Here is a 12957-nt window from a genome sequence, read left to right as displayed (position 1 = left end):
TGAAAAAACGGTTTGTTCTTACCAGAGCTGTAACCTGAATATGAGAGGAGTCATAGTTGTACAGAAAAATCTTTTTTCCTTCCTGTCCACTTCAGCAACACCGCAGGAAAACAAGATGCAAACCAAACAAACAACAATAAAAGACAACAACCTTCAGCAGTTGAAAGAACATGAAAGGTTGGAAGGGACTTAGAAATTCTTATCAGCTACAGCGGTCAGGAGACTGTTTCTGCATTGTTGCTCTTCTGTATAACCAATTGGGATAGGACATTGTTAGAAAACTAAGGTGTTATCTTCATTCTTCCCTTTGGAAATCCTTTAAGCCCAAGTTCCCTTCCAAAATGAGAAACGTTTCCTGCTTTGCCATTGTCAAACACAGTGAAACTCTGGGTATCAGAATTTTGCATGGTTTTTTGAGCATTGTTTCTGACCAAGAAGCATTTTGGAGGTAGGACAGACATGTCTGCCATATGTTAGTACTCTGAAACATCACAATGCTGGGCAGAAACGAGATTCTCTTCTGCAAGTAATAACAGGTGAAGTGTTATATGCAGTAGCTTGCTGCGACTGAGCTAAAAGTTGGTAGAAATCAGGGAGCAGTTTTTGTCACTTTAGGGCTCGTTTTGTATGCACTGAAGTTCATGAGTTGTATGTTAATTTTGAAGGGTATCTTGCAGTACTTACAGGATAACAAGACAAGTATCTGCAATGCTGACTACATGACCTCTCAGGAAGTGTTATTTACCTAATTCCACTCTGACAACTGAGTTGCAGTTCTTATGCCTACTTTGCTGTCTTAACTGCAGTTAATGTGCTCCTGAAGAGCATATTGTTTCTTCTTAAGCTGTCCACCTCTATATGAGGATTGTTCTTGTGCTCCCGTGACCTGCATGACACATGCAACTTGGGAAATGCCTTACCGTAAAAATATGTTTACTAGTTTAACCAAGGATGCTGACAAATTATCCTTGTTTTCACTTCAGAAATAAAACTCTCTGCTTATGATTCTTCTTTTTGCTGGTCATATTTTTTTTTTGTAAGTCACAGGCCTTTTGAGATCACTGCACATGAGTAGGTAACTGATATTATGATTAGAAGAACAAAAAATAACTTCTTGGACATGACAGCGATGCTGTGTGCATGTTCAGAGCATTGCTGGTAAGGATATGCTTCCTTCTCTAAGCCCTGAAGTTTTGGAGGGTCACAATGAGAGGACAAATGAGCCCATGTCCCTTCAACAAAGTAGTCGTGAGCTGCAAAGTCTGCTGTTTATTGGGAAATCGCTGCTTTGTTTTTTGTATTTGTGCTAGTAATGAACCCTGTCAGTACTCATCCACAGATGTAACTTTAAGTGCAACTGTCTTTGATCGATCACACTGCAAGGAGGCTGCTTGTAATTCCCTGTTTGTTCCAGTTTACATACTAGACCATCTCTTGGTCACATTATTTTTATTTTGGAGGGAGTATATAAGAGACAATCTCATATTTATAGAAATGATTTTATCTCCAGCCTCTCAAGACAAATTTTATTTATTCAGTATTTATACTTTATTCAAATGAAAGTGATATATATATTTTACACATTCGACCTTGTATCAGATAGCAATCCTTTCCCTGCTATGCAAGTCTGGTATGTTTTCAATCACCTCTTCTTTACTGATGTAGACACTGGCAGCAAGTTTTACAAGCTTTTGTTTTATTTTCTACTCCTCTTATATGTTCATACTCAAAATCATTTCAAACAGATAGTTCAAACTATGAACTATCTTTATTCTGATCCATATGACAGTGAAATTATACAAACAGTATTTACTGCTCTGAAAAGCTTGAATAGCATCCAGTGGAGGATCAGCTTCTCTGGTAATAATTCCTGAAGAGAAATGGATTACCCTTTTCATAGCTTAAGAAAAAAACTTAATATTGATTGAGAAATTCACAGTCTTTTTTTTTTTTTTTTTTTTTTTTAACATATTCAGTCGAAGAAAATAAAGGCACATATAGGTCATTTTTAAGAAAAAAAATATAAATAATATGAATATTTCTGGTTAGTTTGATTTTTGTGATATATTGAAACATTCAAACTTCGCTTGGCTACATTTTTTTTTGCTGCAGAGATTGATGCGTTACACGTTCTCAGTGTTCTATAACACAATACATCAACTTATCAAGCTGTTCTAGAGGAACAAACTATGGCATAAAATTAAAGCACCACAGAGACAGTACTTAAATTTTTGCCATATGTGTGCTACATCTTCAAGTTCTGGAAGTAAGCTGAGGAAATCTCTGTTTTTATACTACATTTAAGAAAAGAAGAGTATTATTTACAAAGCAATGCGCTGTATTTATTCTAACATTGTTCTTTGCAAGTCTGTACTTATGAAATAGAGTGAGTCTTAGGCTGTGGATCACGTAGGCTGGAACATGATCATGTGGCTGGTAGGCTTTTGGGAAGGCAGGCTGCTATCTTCCTACCCTTTTCAACAAAGGTTACGTAAAACAAGTAACAGTAATCAGAAAGCAACATCTGAAGTCTTCTTTCTCATTTCCCAGAGAATATAAATACATTTTACACAAGAAGGGAGAAAATAAAACCCTGAACTAAATTGTGAAATATGACATGAAGGTAGTAAATTTTATTAGCAATTGAATTTTTAAACTTTAATACTAGAAATTTCTAAACGTGCATGTCTGCGTTACCAGCCCAGTGCAAACACTGCTATAGCACAAGTTACTTCCTGTCATAACACAGAGCTTTGCCTAGGAGCAAATGCAAAAAAAAAAAAGTGTTTATGGTGAGTCTTAAGGCAGACAAACCATGAAGGATCCAGCCTGGCTTTGTGGAATGATCTGTTGATGAACTAAGAAACCAAAGTTAGGTCTGTTTTTTCTTATGTCACTTGCACCATGGGGGAGATGAAAACAAACACCCAGAAGTCGAACAGTGATGGCTGCCACAGCCTACTTTTTAAAAAAGCTTGTCAGCTCTTCATGCCTGAATAATAATCCAAGCAGAATGAATGGGTACACAGGTTCTAAAGCAATGTAACACCCACTTGAAATTTTAAAGCTCCTTTTTCTACAATGCTGTAAATAATGAGAATTTAACCAGGATCTCCTGACAGTATGGTGCACAACTGTACACCTACAAATGAAAAGCATTCACTTACACATTCTTGAGAAGAAAATCTGCTGGATACTTTGCAGGTACCCATTTTTTTCTTGACTTGTGAAAAGCAGACACAAATATTTTGAAGAGCAATGAAATTATGCCTCCACAATGAAGCGGCTTACGTGTTCCTTTAATTTGAGAAGCTTGTAGAACAGAGTCATGAAGAAATTATAAGTACTGTACATTTAAATATAATTTAACTAAAAAACAATTCTCCTCATGCAGCTCATTGAGAGACAACAACAAAGTGACTAGCAGACCTTCCAAGTAAAAGTGAATAGCAGTGAGTCAGTTGGAGCTTCCATCCTTGCAGAAACTAGTGGTACTTGTTGGACTGTTGAATATTACAAAGAAGTTAAATTATGGCTTATTGCAAAAGCTAAGAGGGTGAAGTATTATCAAGAAAAATCACTCATTTGGTTGCAGAAACTTTCTTGCCTAGGGGTTTTTAAGAGTCTGGATTGAGGACAGTGTCACCAGAGCACATATGTTCTTTCTGTGGTAGAATTTAGGATATTTATTTATTTATTCAAGCTAAAAGGCTAACAACGTAATTCACCTTTCATGGGGTGAGCAGGCTGACATGCACTGGTTTTCAACTATAATTGATCAACTATAATTTTTGTGTAAGGACTATATAAAAAGATGTGATGTCTATTGATAAAGTGATTCATAACATTGTAAGCTAGTAGATTGAAAACATAATTAGGCTATTTTGTAATTATGACTTTCAGCATGAGCTATTGCTTTGTGTTCTCATGATTGAGAGACAAAAAAGGATGTTTTCACAGCATGATCCAGAACCCCTTCAGATGTGCTCTGCGCTGTGACCCATGGCTGGGTAACTGATCCATGTTGTACGTTGTATCATCATATAACAAGAGCACACATTAACACTTGGCTCAGCTAAAACTGAATTCCCTAAAAGGTACCATACAGAGTCATCCAGGTGATGTCAGTGTGCCGTGACATCACTGTCACCTCCGCTCTGGTCCAGGCATGGTACCAAGCAGATTCTGTGAGCTGCTCCCTTAAAAGCACTGGTAGTTTTGCACTCCTGTTCAGGATTAGGGAGCAGAGGCTGATGCTGTGAACATATGCAGTTATAGCAAAAATGCTAAGTCACAGCCTGAAGGAGTGATTGAGCACCTGGTGGGAAGGCAGGGCCAACCCAAGGGAGCTCAGGTGTATGCAATGTACCTGAGTGACCATAAGAGCAGGAGCCAGGATCCACCCCTTCCAAGACCTCACTAAAGGGGAGGCAGTGGAGGTAAGGGGATCTTGCTGGAGATCCTGTGTACATGAGGCCTTCCATAGGTAAGCAGATTCTTTCCTTTCTGAGCCTGTGGCTGTTACCTTTGAGCACGTTCTTATTTGCTGTAGCTTAGGACTTTGCTACTCTGCTATCGTTACTGCACTTTCTATCACCTTACAGCGGTAAAGAAAGGGAAAACATAGGATTGCAGCTTTGGTTTGGAGAGAGCAGAAAGATATAATCAGGGTCTTGAATTGGGAGAACTGAGACTGTGCTCAGACTTGTGTGTATTTCTGGGAGGGAAATATACATATCTATACATATCAGACCATATGCCCCATGCATAATAAGCTTCATGCTTCTGAGAAGTGACAAATGTAATGCAGATACAGAATAAATCTGCTGCTTTGCAGTGTCTTTATCAATCTGTATCTTTATACACTGGTTTTTAAATGCACTTCAATTATTGTAACTGGGAAAACTTATAAGAAGAAAAAAATTATAAACAGTGGAAAAATGTTTTAGTGCATGTCTGTGATCTCCTCTAATACATTATGGTATGTGACAGTTCTGACGGACCACTGATGGATAACGCAGCACTGGTGCTGAGGTAGAACAGGGTAAACCCTGCCAGGTCTGTCTGGCAGCATACTGCTCTGCTCTGTCACAGCTCTGTCAGGGATTGAGTAAATTCATGCATATCCCTCCTGCTCAGGCCTGGAGAACTGCTAATTGCCTTAAGTAGAAGCTTAGAACAGAGAGAAACACTTAGTCTTCTAACAGGTCTAAATCTTATTTACCGTTCTGCTACAAGCTCTTTAATTAAAATAAATAAATCCCTAGTAAGAGAAGGCTGTAATCTTCCTGTTCTGAGCCCCAGCCAGATCCCTGGTTAGGTGAAATGCCAGCTCCTAAGTCCCTCACAAGGTACTGCTTGTGATGTGAACGCTGCTTGTTGCAGGGACAAGCGGTGGTCAGGAACCATCCTCCGTGCAAACAAGCGTGAAGCACTTCCCTGTCCATCCCGGCGCAGTAATTCCGGGAAGCAATTTGTTCCGTAGCGTGCAGAAGCGGAGCGCAACTATTGCTTGCTTGCTTCCATCCTGTAGCAAAGCGGCCCCGCGGAACCGCGCGGAGCGAGGGCGGGAGAGCCGGCAGAGGGCAGCGCTGTGAGGGAAAGCGGGCGGCATGCTGCGGGCGGACGGAGCACCGAACGCAAATGCGCTGTGCTGGAGCTGTGAACCCGTGATGGCACGGAGATGTCTGAGCAAAAAGGTCGTGAAAGTCTCTGAAAGTACCGAGTGCTGCCTTTGAACTGTGACCCCCTGTCTGTGTAACTATAACTCTGTGCAGCTAAATAAGCAGAAGGAGGTGAGTAAAATCCTTTTCGAGGGGCAAACAAATTAAAAAAAAAAAAAAAATCTCTAAACAAGTGACTAGCTTGCAAAAATAACACTTGTTCACGGTGTGCTGTGGTCAAGCATGCTGCTGGTTCAGCAGCAGCTGAAAGCTCCCACCTGTGGGCTGCTGGAGGAGGGTTAATCCTTGCCTGGTTCGGTGAGAGCAGCAGGGGGAAGCTGGCTTCGTTACAATTCAGGAAGGTGTCAAAGGGTGACCTTCATGGGAATGCTTGATGATCTCCCTTAGGCTTGTTTTGTGTGATGCTTACTGAATTGAGTAACACTCTGTAGAAGCTACAGCTTTAAAAGGTGCTATAAAGTGTGCATGCTGTTGTGGTTTCTGCAATCGTAAGGCTGAAATAAATTCCTGCACAACAGTCAGCAAGGATAGAGCAGCTTCTGTATCATTTGTGAAAACGTAGATCCAGATTAGGGTTAGGAGCAGGGCAGTGATATTTAGGATGAACATGAAGGCTGTGGCTTAATATGAGTGAATGTGGTGTCCTTTCTCTTAAGTGTTACAAGTCTTGGAAGGCTGGAGCATCTGGGAGAAGAACACACTTCCACTTATGCTCTGAAACCACCTTTCCAATCTGGGATCTTCCTTAGAACTTAAATCTGAGGGTGAATTTGGATCCTATGGGTTCCCTAGGTGCCCATACAATCCATTAACTGTCATTCAGATTAAATCACCTCGTGCTTTATACAGTTCCTAAAACGATTTAGCTTCCCAGTAGTTTACATTGTCTTTTCCACGCACAGGTAAAAGATTTTTTTCTTTTTTCTTTTCCTGTTGTCTATCATTAGCTTCTATATATCACTATATTAACTATGAGTATGTGAGTAGAATTTGCTGTGGGTATTTACATCACAAGCTGTTTCATAACGTCTGTTGTATGGAGCTAAAATATGAAGGTACAGTCATAAGATGCTTAAAGTCACTTTGTTGAGCATCTTCAGTATCAGAATAACTCAGTATCAGTACGTGTGTGGGGTGCTGATAAGATAAACAGCAATTTTCTGCTTTCGTGACTGTAGGGACTCAGCAATGAGACAGCACTTCCCTGGTTCTGCACAAGGCAACCCAAAGGCCAGATGGAAAGGCAGGGAGGAGGTCTGCAAACTCCAGGATGACAAAGCTATCTTTTCATAATAATCACCATCTTTTCTAAAAAAGGAAGACTGGGCATCACTAAATGGCATCAAAAGCTGTATGATCTCAAGCTGGGTTTCTTGGCAGTGCTCAGCCTTAGTATTTCAGTGATGGTGGTTACTGACTGCACCCTGAGAAGTCCGTGTGATGCTTACAGATGAATTTGTGGAAGTGAGTCAAGGTAGCACTTGAAAATCTTTATTCTAATCATTGAATTTGTATGTAATTAAAAATTGCATGATTAATCTTTGATAAAGTCTAGCAGTGTAACTTGCACTACTTTTTATTAAGAGAACAAGGACGTTTCCTCTTCCAGACTACAGAGTAAGGATTTGTTATGATCTGTTTCCACTATGCTGGTACTCTTTGCTGATTCTGGCCAGCTTTGCCTATTCAGTTTGAAGATCTTATGCCACTTATCACAGGGATTAGTCTATTTTCTGTAAAAGGGTGGAGATTTACCAGATATGTTTGCCCAGTTTAGATGGTAGATACAGGTAGCTTGGTTTAATGAAGGGGCCTTCTTCAGAAGCCTTTGAGAAGAACGTGTTCTGAACAGGGAGTTCCTATTAGTAATGAATGGGAGAATGCCATATTTACATAAATCCATGTGGTGAAAATCAGTTTCTTTGCATGGGGACAAACCAATTGTGAAGGTTATGATAAATTAGTCTCATTACAATGAGACAGACCTTTGTGCAGGTGGGAAGACTGTTCTGACAAGTGAGTTTCATGAGAAGTGAACGAAGCATGACTTGAGTCACATACTGCCTTGTCCACTTGCCTGCGTAGGTGTGTGTCTGCTGAGTCATAAGGGCTGGAAAGCTATCTTGCCTCCTCGAGAGCAACAAGCCTTACCGATCACCCAGCAAATTTATAAGTAGGTTGCCTACTCTAACTCTGATACACCTGTTCTAACTGCTCCATAATGAGCAGTAACATTTTTGGGACAAGTCCTCTGACAGTGGCATGCCAAGCAGTGTGTGCTCTGCCTTCACCCTGGCTGGCTGATGCTGCTGAGCTTGTCACCTAATGGCATGCAGCATGACACAGATCCCTCCCATCTGTCATTTCTGTTTTGTGACCATCCATTGTTCCAGTGGGCTGGGGAAGCAAAACCATAGGTATCTCTCTTTGTAGGCTGGGGAGCTGAAATATCCCTTTTGTTCTCAGGAAACCTGCTTGCATTTGGGAGTAGGAGGATATTACAGAGAAATCAAGCAGCCTCTGCTTTTGTTTGCCTGTAGTGCTAGTGCTGGCAAAATAAAGTCATTTGCTTAGGAAGAATCATGGACTCACTGCTAAGATCAAACTCAGGAAAACATACCTGCTTTTGAAGCACTTTCCACTCAGTGGAACTGAGAAAATAGCCAGGAACCAACTGAAGTTCAATTTGACCAAAAAAAAAAGGGGGGGGAAATACCTTTTATTTCATCATTCTTTTAAATGATGAACAGCAGCGCAGCACTGAAGGTACATAAGTAATTCAGTAATTCCCATCTAGGAACACAGTGACTTGACATAGAAATGAAGACTAGTTTGATGTGATTCCAGTGCAGGCAGGTAATTCCAAGCAGCTGGTGTGCATTATCTAAAATGTCATTAAAATCATCAGCTTTAAAGGTACTAGAGACCTAAGTTTTCAAGTGTCCCTGGATGACTTGAATGTAATGTTATGGATCTGAAATGAAGACTTCCTCTAATGGATTTAAACCCACCGCACAGTATTTGATGAGTTGAAGACAAGAGTTTTCAGTATTTTGACAGACAATGTGAGTGCTTTCAGGCTTAGAGGTACGCATTAATAGTAAAACTGAATGAATATCTTCCTTTTGCTTTTCTGTAACTTAGATAAAAGAAATTCTGCAATTGTTTTGTCTTCAACCCTTATTTTGGATTTCCTGGGTAAGGAGCATAATCATAATTCCTAAGATTTTTTTCTGTTAAGAGGTTTTATCTGTAATTAACTGCAACTATGGATTCTTAGTACTAAAAGAAAGAAATAAAGATGGAGATTAACTGGAAAAAATATTTGAAAAAAATGAGTTACGTGACAATGTGATTTATTTCAAACACTGAACAGATTTGTTAAGGGGGTATTTTTGTCGTCTCATGTTTGCAGTAAAACAACAAATGCACTAAGAGCTACCTCCTGCCATCTCTTGAAAGAAAAGGCAATAGTGCCCAACAGAGTGTGTTTCAGCTGCTAACCAGCAGATCCAACTGTCTGTCTTGCGTAACTTGATCTTAAACAGCATCATTATAGAAATAAAGTTTAATATCCCATCTGATTTTGAACTGGTAGTGAAATATGCACAAGAGCAAAGCAATCCATGCTGTGCTATTTATTAAGCTAATTTAATGGCTATGTCTGTGTGTTAGAAATGTGTGGTGCTGATGAAAAGAATGCATGGACAGCTGGAAAGACAAAGTAGTAGTTTAGAAGTTGTACTGTTTGTTCCTGCTCATTACCTCTAGACATGTGTTGTTAGGATGCCTGTTGTTGAGGAGCTGATATAAGAAACTGTAAGTGATGCTTTTTTGGCAATGCATTTGTTATGTTCTACACACAAATTTTGGAAAGGTTTCCAATTTTGTCCTGTGTGCTTGCCGAAAGTATTGGTATCTTCTCACAGCGTAAGTCAAAGATCTGAGGTAGTTACTTGAGTCCAAATTGTTCTGTGTTGGTTTTTAAAACACAGATATTGTGAAAACATTTGTTGAAGTCTTAATCTTTTATTTAGTCCAGAGCATTTCATGTGAAAAGCGGAGCCCAAGGATCCTGAACCACAGTGGATAGTGTCAGCAGTCAACTTAAAATCTGATTCTGATGCTGTGGTTCTTTGTGAATCAAAATGCCTGTGTGTAGGAACTTGCTAGTTCATGTTCCTTTCTGACCAGTCAGCAATTTTGATATCAAGTCCTCTGATTTGGCATTTGGCTTTACTTTTAGTTTTCACAGGACTACTGGTTGCTTTCTGATGTAGAAAAGAGCTTGATGCCATGAGCTGTGTGAGAAGAGATTGCTTCCTCTGGTTGAAGTGTGGACCTCCTGCATGTAGATTATTCTCAAGAAGAGAAGCTTTATGTTCACAGGCATCTCCTCAAAATGCCTGCAGTAACATGAAACAGTCACAGATGTGAGCTATGACTAAGCTACTCTATCCTAGACTTCACCTGCATTTGGCTCCTGGGTAATATTGTAAGATATTTTTCCCTGTGTTTTATTTATTGTAGCAGGAGCAATTTTCCTACAACAGGTGTGTTTTCCCTTTAATGAGAAAGCTCCAGCCAAAGACCTTTGTGCTGCTCCAGTGTTAAATATTGACTCCTCATCTCACTGCTTGGAGACAGATGTGAGGAAGGCCATGCCAATGATGATGCAGAAAGATGTTCAGAGGCAGCTACCCAAGGCCTCAAGCTCTTATGAGAGCTTAGCAGGAATTCAGTAGCAATGTGAAAAACAGGTACAAGATGTCTCAAGTTAAATAGAAAAACTAAAGTGAATACTTGACTGGCTGAAAATTGTGGTTGTAAGTAACTTGCCCGAAGTCATGTAAGGATTGTGCAGCTAGGGACAGAATCTTGCCTGGCTTTTGGAAGAGGTGAAAGTTGCTTACAAAGCCAAATCTAGCCTTTTGAAATTGGATCTTGCTGGAGAGCCACAGTTCTTAGGAACACTTACTGAAGGAATTATGTGCAAAAAATAATTGTGTTTTTCTCAATTATTCCCTGGGTCTGGTGGCTGTATTTTAAAAAGTTCTCAGGGTCTTCCCATCCATGAATCAGTTATGAAAAGGTGTAAAGATTTTCCTTCTGTAATTTTTCAGAAGAAAGGCTGTTTTTTAAATAAAGGGCAGTCTGTGTCAACTTATGATGGCTTTAATCTGTGACCAAAATAAATAAAAAAACAAAGCAGAAGGTGTCGATAATCACTAGAAAAAATACTCTGTGCACTTAAAGGGATTTTTGAATTGCCCAGTGCTCTTGCATGTCAAGGATGGAAAAGGGTTAAGAGATACTGAGAAGGTCTTGGAGACTAACAGCAGAGAAATACCATTAGTGCTTAACAAACATCGGAAGAAATAGTGTTTTCTCAAGGACGTGCTGTGCTATGCCCAGGCCATTAGTACTTCTATTACTATATGCCTAAGTTCTAGAGAGGCTGAGCTTCTTTAAATGTGATGCATTTGAAATATTAAATACACTGAAAACAAATGTAACATCTTACTACTTCTGGCTTAGGAAAAAAAACCACTTCATCAGGTGAGTAGGTCCTAATGTGGAGTAGTCAGCCAGAGCTGGCAGGCAGCAGAGCACCCCTATGGCACATTCAGTGTGCCATGCACATTAACAGTGCTTAGCACCAACAGCAAACAGTGCTTAAGTCTAAAATTCATGTGTTTTTCTACTGATTAAAGGTGCACATACAGGCAGGCATGCAAATTTATACAGGTAAATTATTGCATTCCAGCACTGCAGTTGCAATTACAGGATCTTACTGCATATTGCTTTTCAGTGGTGTAGAAATGCCCAAATATGAAACTGCTCCCTGCACAAGGGCATTGCTCTCATACTGTGCTCATTTCTAAACTGACAGATGCACATGAAATGCACAGGCATGATGAGTGATAGAGAGCAAGAGAAAATTTCTCAATATTTTTGTGTTGAAGGTGGATGAACTTCTTGTCTTTCTCTTGTTCTTCTCAAAACATTCTGACATAAAGACTAGGTCGTTTGCACACAGGAGCACGAATGCCATTATTGTGTTGATTGAGGTAAAGGGCAGAAGCGTTGGTCATAGGGATGCAGAGGAGAAGAAAAATCCCTTATTACAAAATCAAGGCTTAAACCAGTTTAAATGAAAGAAACCTTATGCTATCCAGGGAGGGAGGGGCTCTCACAAATTCTGAGAAGGAACATTGAACTTGGTACTAAAGAGTAGCATGTGGGAAAATCATGATGGGAGAGAGAATAAATCAGAGCAACAGAGAGAAGCGCCCCAGAGAAAACCTAGCTAGAGCAAAAGAGAGACATGAAAAGCAAATTGACTGCTTTGTTTCACACTTAGCAAAGCCTGAGTGTGTGTAGCAGCATCGGTGTCAGACTTGAAGTTTTGAAGAAACAACAACCTTAAGTCACACAGGTCAGAAGCCATCAGAGAGCAGCTTCAACCCTCCTGTGCTGACACATCTTTGGTTTTATCTGGACTGCTGCAGCTGCTTCTTCTGTGGCCTTTTTAGGACCCCTTGTGGTCTATATCAAAGAGTTCCTTTTTATATTTTCTTTCTCACACCCCTGTTGCTACATGTTCCACTGGTCCTGATTGTACCCTTTGCATCTGTTCAGATCTAATGCACTCCTCTCGTTCTACCTGTTAAGCTTTTACTGATCCCTCTCTCTCCAGTTCTCTTACACTTCTATTTTTTTTCCACTTCTTTTCTATGAGCTGCATTGGTAGTGTTCTGTCCTTCTCTTTGCACTGGCTGTGTGCTAATCTTAATGATCCTTCTCTCCAGTCTATTGTGTTTTGGGTGCTCCTTGATAAAGCTTTACCTCCCTTTGCAATTGTGAAATTTGAAGTAAAATACCAATGGCATTGCTGACTTCCTTTGTGGGTTATTTGGAGACCTACTGGTGAAAGCTACGTGTGAAAGGTAAATATAATTGCAATTTCAATCAATAAATATGAAGAATAGGGTCAGCCATGCGTATCTCAGAGCTTTATTGCAAGATACTCGATGTTCCTCTGCCCAACGTGGATAGGTTTGTGCATGCTGCGTATCAAATGCAGACAGCAACATAAGCTTTAGCTCAAATTTATTGAGAATGACCGTGTATACATAATTTCAGGGTTATATCATAGGCCTCAAAATCTGCTGTCATTCTGAGGAGAGATTGTAAACTGCATCTGTGGCTGCCTTTCTGCCTGGGGTGTAAGCACAGATGAGGGAGGAAGGGCTGCTGCAGGAACTTCTGT

The 12957-nt window shown here is 40.1% G+C and overlaps 1 long non-coding RNA gene across 3 annotated transcripts in view; it reads left to right on the top strand.

The window, feature by feature from the left end:
• The window catches only part of LOC125696555 (uncharacterized), a 135415-nt gene that overhangs the window by 106756 nt on the left and 15702 nt on the right, over positions 1 to 12957 (top strand). The window contains exon 1 of one of the 3 annotated variants that reach the window (XR_007378401.1): positions 4368 to 4486. The exons of the other annotated variants lie outside the window; for them this stretch is intronic. This is a non-coding gene — a long non-coding RNA (uncharacterized LOC125696555). Of the gene's footprint in view, positions 1 to 4367; positions 4487 to 12957 lie in introns of those variants that run through there. 3 annotated transcript variants of the gene reach the window in all.

This window comes from Lagopus muta, chromosome 8, assembly GCF_023343835.1.
Source record: "Lagopus muta isolate bLagMut1 chromosome 8, bLagMut1 primary, whole genome shotgun sequence".
Classification (NCBI taxonomy): Eukaryota; Metazoa; Chordata; class Aves; order Galliformes; family Phasianidae; genus Lagopus; species Lagopus muta.
The sequence above is the reverse complement of the archived record's forward strand: the minus strand, read 5'-3'. Positions and strand labels throughout refer to the sequence as shown.